Raw genomic sequence first — 6,750 nt, forward strand, 5'->3', positions numbered from 1 at the left:
GGCCGCTTCCTGGTGCCACGCCTCCGCCACGCCCACCACGTGATTCGGAGGCCTGGAGTCACTTAAAGGAGACACGTCCCGCGGTGGGGCCCACTCGGCGAAGGCGTTTCCCCCCGCCTACCCGGGAAGGGAGGCTCCGCCCCTTTTCCGAAGGGAGGGGGCAGGCCGGAGAGCGCTACGCTTTAACGCCCTGGCCAGTGGAGGCGGAGCATAGGAGGGGGCCGAGCCCGGGATCCTCCGGGTTCGCTGTCCTACCCACCCCCGATCCCCGGATGCTCCCTCAACAAGCCCCTTTCCAGAGTGACCCCAGACGGGAGCCCGCGGGCTGGAAAGGGCTCCCCCTTGCTCTCGGGGTCCGGGGTTCTGGCCCAGAGCTGAGGCCCGAGGCTGGCTGGGAGCGTCCCGCCGCGGATCCGAGGTTCCCCGGCACACACGCCTCGTTTTGCTTCGGAGCAACCCGAAATCCCGCCCCTGGGTGTGGGTGAGTGACAGTTGGTCTTCTTCCTCCTGGGCGGGGCTCCCGAGGCTCCTGCGGAGTCTGATAAGCCGCGGTGCCAACCGCTCGCCTCCCCGCAACTGTGCCCCGTTCCCAACCTAACATCGATGGGCTTTCCTGCTTTTCTGGGGCTTGTTTTCACTTTTGCTTCTCATTTTGTCATCAGCCTCGATGACCCAGGATGGTCTGAAGGGATCATGTGTAGTGATTGGTGTTTGGGGGCGTTTGCTTGCTTCTTTGAATTTTCTGGAGTCCTTTTAGTTTTAAAACGATCGTGAGTGATTTCTTTTAGGATGAATGGAATTGTTTAAAACTATGTGCCCTTACTAGCAAGTCTTGACCATATGGCGCCATTTTGCAACCTTGCTTTTTAATTTCCTAAGAATGTTTACCTTCGAATTCAGGCTTACAGAGTTGAATGTATATTAACTGTCAGGGATGAGGGATTGGGTGGATGTGTTAGACAGTGGATGATTTCTGCCTTCTTTCTACTTTTGACATTATTTTTATTTTTTAGGTGTTTTTTGCCGGAACTGGGGCTTGAACACAGGACCTCATGCTCATGCTTAACTGGCTCACCTTTGAGTCCCACTGGAGTCACACCTCCAGTACAGGATTAATGTTGGTTGGTTGCAGATTAAGAGTCTCCCAGTCTTTCCTGCCCAGACCAGCTTTAACAATCCTCCAGGTCTGAGCCAACTGAATAACTAGGATTACAGGCATGAGACAGCAGTTTCAGGCTGGTGTTCTTTTTTTTTTTTTAATGAATTCATATTAGCTTCATAAACAGAAAACAATTTAAACTATCAGTGGAAAGAGTTTAAAATATGCTATCCTGACATGTCAATCAAAAGCACTTAAAAAAGAGCAAGTAAGGTCATTCTGACTCTCATGCTGTGTCTGAAATATAGGAAGCTGGATGCTATACCTTATAATGTCAGCCTCTCTGGAGGCAAAAATCAGGAGGATCATGATTTGAGGCTAGCCCCGGCAGAAAATAGCTGACTCTTAATAGATAAAGCTGTGCATAGGCATTGTGGTACACACCTATCATGCCAGCTACAGTGAAGCATAAAAGGATCACAGTCCATGCCAGCATGGGCAAAAGCAAGACCCTGTCTCAAAAACAACCAGAACAAAAGGGATGAATGTATGGCTCAAGCAATGAAGCAGCTGCCCAGCAAAGCATAAGGCCCTGAATTCAAATCAAAGAACTGGAAAAAAAAAAAAAAAAACCATGAAATTCCCATGTGATCAAGTTACAAATGAGACTGGACTGCATAATGAGATTGTTTCAAACAAAAGCAAATCCTAAACCCAATAAACCTATTGCATGCTAAAGAACAGTGATAAGTACAAAAAAATTATTGTCTGAAATTTCACTGAGAAAAATGTGATTCTAATGTTTTTTATTTTTATTATTAAAGGTGATGAAAAGAGAGATTACAGTTACATAAGTCAGGTAAAGAGTACTTTTTTTTTTTTGGACAATGTCAACCCCCTCACTGTCTCCCAGTTTTCCCCTCCCATCCCCACCCACAAGTTGTATGGTTCATTTTCAACATACTTTCTTATTAAGTATCTCTGCTGCATTTGTTTACCTTTTGTCCCTCCATTTCTGTGGCCCCCTTACCCTCTCAAAGACAGATAAACAAGATGAATATGAAAACATAAAGAAAAAAAAACCTTACTTCCTGGAGTTCATTTTGATAAATATTTTATATGATCAGATGGCATGTACGTATTGTGCCTTTGTGCTCCTAAGAATATCCTCCTTAGGTGTCACTGTGCATGAATGCCTAGAGTCTTGTATAACATGTATTTTAGATCTAGCTTCCACATATTACAGAAAACATGCACAATTTGCCTCTGAGCTTGGCTTACTTCATTTAACATGATTTGTCCTAGGTCCATCCATTTCCCTGAAAATGACATATTATTCTAATGGCTTTGTAAAATGTCATTGTATATAGGTACCATATTTTTTTGATCCACTCATCTATTGTAGGGCATCTGAGCTGTTTCCCTGTCTTGGCTATTGTGAATAGTGCAGCAATAAGCACTGATGTGTAAGTTTCTTTAGCGTACATTCTAATGTGTTTGCAAATCTCTAATTTCTGAAATAGTAAAGGATAGCTAGATTCTTCTAGCTGCTTCTGGATTCATTATGTTAAAATACCTTCTTTCAGCTGAAGTTTATTTTTTAAAAAATCTGAACTAATTCAGAGGTAATTGGAAAAGGCAGAGTATATTGCCTTTCCAAATAACGGGTTTTTTGTTTTGTTTTGGTTTTTGAGACAGTCTCAATGTTTAGCCCAAGCTGACCTGGAACTTTCAATTCTCCTGCCTCAGCCTAAGTGCTGAGATTATAGGCAAGCATCAACACACCTAGCTCTTTCCTGAACTTTAAATAGGGCCCTTTTATCTTCTGTATTAGATATCTATTGCAGTACATTACCCTAAACTTAATGACTTAATCACAAACATTTGTTAACTCATAATATTGGGGGGGGGGGGCGGTTGTTGTTGTTGTTTGTGCTATACTGGAGCTTGAACTCAGGCCCTTAATCTGGGCCCTACCTTTTTTTTCCCTCAGGCTGGTATTCTACCACTTGAACCACAGATCTACTTATGCTTTCTGCTGGTTAATTGGAAATAGTAGTATCTTGGGTTGGGTCTGCTCTGACTGGCTTCAAACTATGACCCTGAGATATCAGCCTCCTGAACAGCTAGGATTACAGGTGTGAGCCACCTAAATTTTTTTAATTGTTGTGCCAGTCCTGGAGCTTGAACTCAGGGCCTAGGCACTATACCTGAGTTTTTTCCTCAAGACTAGCACAGCCACAGCTGTACTTTTTTTATTTTTTTTGGTGGCTAATTGGAGAAAAATCTCACACTTTCTTGCCCAGGCTGGCTTTGAACCATGAACCTCAGATCACAGCCTCCTGAGTGGCTAGGATTGCAGGTATGAGCCACTGATGCCTGATGATTTTAATATTGAATTCTATATACACAATACACATCTTAATCATGTTATCTTCTTCCTCCTTTGAAAAGTGGCATTGGGGTGGCCTACCTGCAGATTTCTGATCATGAGCAAAGTTTCCATGTGCTCATCTAAAAATTTCCCAAATATATTCACTAAACCAGTTGAAGCAGGACCAAGTCTGCCCAGCCCTTCCCCAACAGTAAAGGTTTTTTTGTTTGTTTGTTTGGGTTTTTTTGGGTCTGGTTGTGGGGCCTGAACTCTGGGCGTGGGCGCTGTCCCTCAGCTCTTCAGCTCAAGGCTAGCACTCTACCACTTGAGCCACAGCACCACTTCTGGCTTTTTTTTTTCTGCTTATGTGGTGCTGAGGAATCGAACCAAGGGCCTCATGCATGCAAAGCAAGCACTCTACCACTGAGCCACCTTCCCAGCCCCTAAAGTTTTATATCTACCTTGGTCTTCATGTTAGTCTGCCCAGGGACCACAACAGTTGATCACTAACTTGAAGCTTAAGTAGCAAACACTTCTTTTCTCACAGTACTGGAGGTTGAAATCTAAGAGCAAGATGCCAATACAATTGGTGTCTGGTGAGGCCTTTCTCCTTGGAGGGCAGTTACCTTCTCATTGTCATATGGCTTTTCTTACAGTTACAAGTGCCTCCTGTTATGACACCAGCCACAATCTTCTGGACCTCATTTAACCCCTGCTCAAGGCCTCCATCTCCAAATAGTTGTATTAGGGTCAAAGGCTTCAATTTGTCTTCAGAAGATATACTCAGTTTTTACATACTTCCGTTCCTCTGTCCAGTATTTAGGACTTCAGGCTGGCTTTGAACCTTGATCCTTTGGATCTCAGCACATATATGTGTTGGTTCTTAGATGTGGGTGCTGTCCCTTAGCATTTTTTTGCCAGTCCTGGGGCTTAAACCCAAGCTGTTCCTGTGCTTTTTTGCTCAAGGGGGGTGCTCTACAACTTTGAGCTACAGTTCTACTTCTGTTTTTTTGGGGGGGATAGTTAATTAGAGATAAACCCTGGCTGGCTTTTAACTGTGATCCTCAAATCTCAGCCTCCTGAGGCAAGAGCCAATGGCACCTAGCTGCGTGTTTTATTTTTTTGTCCGTAGTGGGGCTTGAACTCTGGGCTTGGCACTGTCCCTGCGCTCTTCAGCTCAAGACAAGCGCTCTACTGCTTGAGCCACAGCACCACTTTTGGGGTTTTTGTTTGTTTTTGTTCAAGGCTGTTGCTCTCTCATTTGAATTATAGCTCCACTTCTGGCTTTTTGCTGGTTAGTTGGAGATAGAGTCTTCCAGACTTTCCAACCTGGGCCGGCTTTGAACTGAGATTCTCAGATTTCAGCCTCCAGTGACTACTTGTTCCAGGCATGAACAGGCATGAACCACTTGCTCCAGGTTATTTGAGCTTTTTCTAAGTATAATACAATTTCAAAAAGGTTAAGTAATTTATTCTAATTTGTTACTTAGTAATACAATACCATGTCAGGCAATAAATACTTTTTCTTGTTTCCATTTTCACTTTTCCAAATCTTTCTTGATGTGATCCACTTTTCCTGAATTTTTACTCACCTGGGACTTTTACCAAAATACTGTTCTAAATGTTTCATATTAAGTGATCCATTTAATTAGGTGTTCTTCTCTCCCAGAAAGCATTAGGGATTAAAAAGTTTATAGAGCTATAAGTAGTACCTCACTCATGTACTTTGTAATGAACACCCCAACATCTTTCTCCATCTACTACTTATCCAATGTAAAGTAAGCCTTAAAAACTTAAATTTTTATGTACTCCCTACCAAAAAAAATAGAAAAGGATACATCTTCATAAATTTAATTGTCAAGGTTTCTCTCCAATTTCTTTTCTTGAACTCTGGGCCTGGGTGTTGTTCGTCAGCTCTTCAGCTCAAGGCTAGCGCTCTACCATATGAGCCACAGCACCACTTCCAGTTTTGTGAGTGGTTATTGGAGATAACCCAGGCTGGCTTTGAACCAAGATCCTCAGATCTCAGCCTCCTGAGTAGCTAGGATTACAGGCGTGAGCCACTGGCACCCAGCTCTCTATTTCTTTTTAACCACTATTACGAGTTTAAACTCAGAACCTTGGGGCTGGGAATGTGGCTTAGTGGTAGAGTGCTTGCCTAGCATGCATGAAGCATGAAGCCCTGGGCTCTATTCCTTAGTAACACATAAACAGAAAAGGTGTCTCTGCGTCCAGAGAGGCTCAGGGACAAAGCCCAGGCCCGAGTTGAAGCCCCAGGACCAGCAAGAAGACAAAACAAAAACAAAACTCAGAGCCTTGCATGTAAACACGTTTAGCGTGTCTACTCAGCTGGTACTCTACTAGTTGAGCCAATCCTCCAGCCTAGCTTTTTGCTGATTGTTTTGGAGATAGGAGTCTTAAGGACTTCAGGCTGTCCTTGAACCTTGATTCTTTGGATCTCAGCCTCGTGAGTAGCTAGGATTACACATCTGAGCCACTTACACCTGGCTTTGCTTCCTACTTCTAAAGTTCTAGGGGCTACAACAGACCTTGTAATTTCAAAAGGTACCAAAAAAGAAAAAAAAAAAAAAGATCTCTTAAGAAATGCATTTTTAGCTGGGCAGTGGTAGCTTACACCTGTAATCCTAACTAGGAGGCTGAGATCTGAGAATCAAGGTTCAAAGCCAGACAAATTCAAGACACTTATCTCCAGCAAAAAGCTGGAAGTAAGCTGTGGCTCACAAGAACACCAGCCTTGAGTGAAAAAGCCAAAAGTACAAAGCCCTGAGTTCAAGCCTCAGTTTTGGCATGAATATGCGCACATGTACACATGCACACACACACACACACACACACACACACACACACACACACACACACACACACACACACACACACACACACACACACACACACACACACACACACACACACACACACACACACACACACACACGAAATGCATATCTCTGGGTGTTTTGCCATAGTTGTATACAAATACAATTTAAGGAAAAATTTTCTTAGAGGTGTACTTTACTTATTCAGGCAGATGTCTCTAACTAGAATCAAAATGATACTGTGATTAATCATTACACTTAAAACGTCTGTCTCCAGCTCCCTAAGGGAGTCAGCTATGCCGAACATGTCATCTTGCTTTTTTTGTTCGAAGATTTTCTGAAAAAGAAAACATGCTGAGGGGAAATAAAAAGTTGCCAAGGATGTATATCACAGTATAAACAGTTGTCTTTGGAGTATGTGGGACTTCAACATTCTTAAC

The sequence above is a fragment of the Dipodomys merriami genome, unplaced genomic scaffold, assembly GCF_024711535.1.
Source record: "Dipodomys merriami isolate MVZ:Mamm:240054 unplaced genomic scaffold, mDipMer1.0.p SCAF_2, whole genome shotgun sequence".
Classification (NCBI taxonomy): domain Eukaryota; kingdom Metazoa; phylum Chordata; class Mammalia; order Rodentia; family Heteromyidae; genus Dipodomys; species Dipodomys merriami.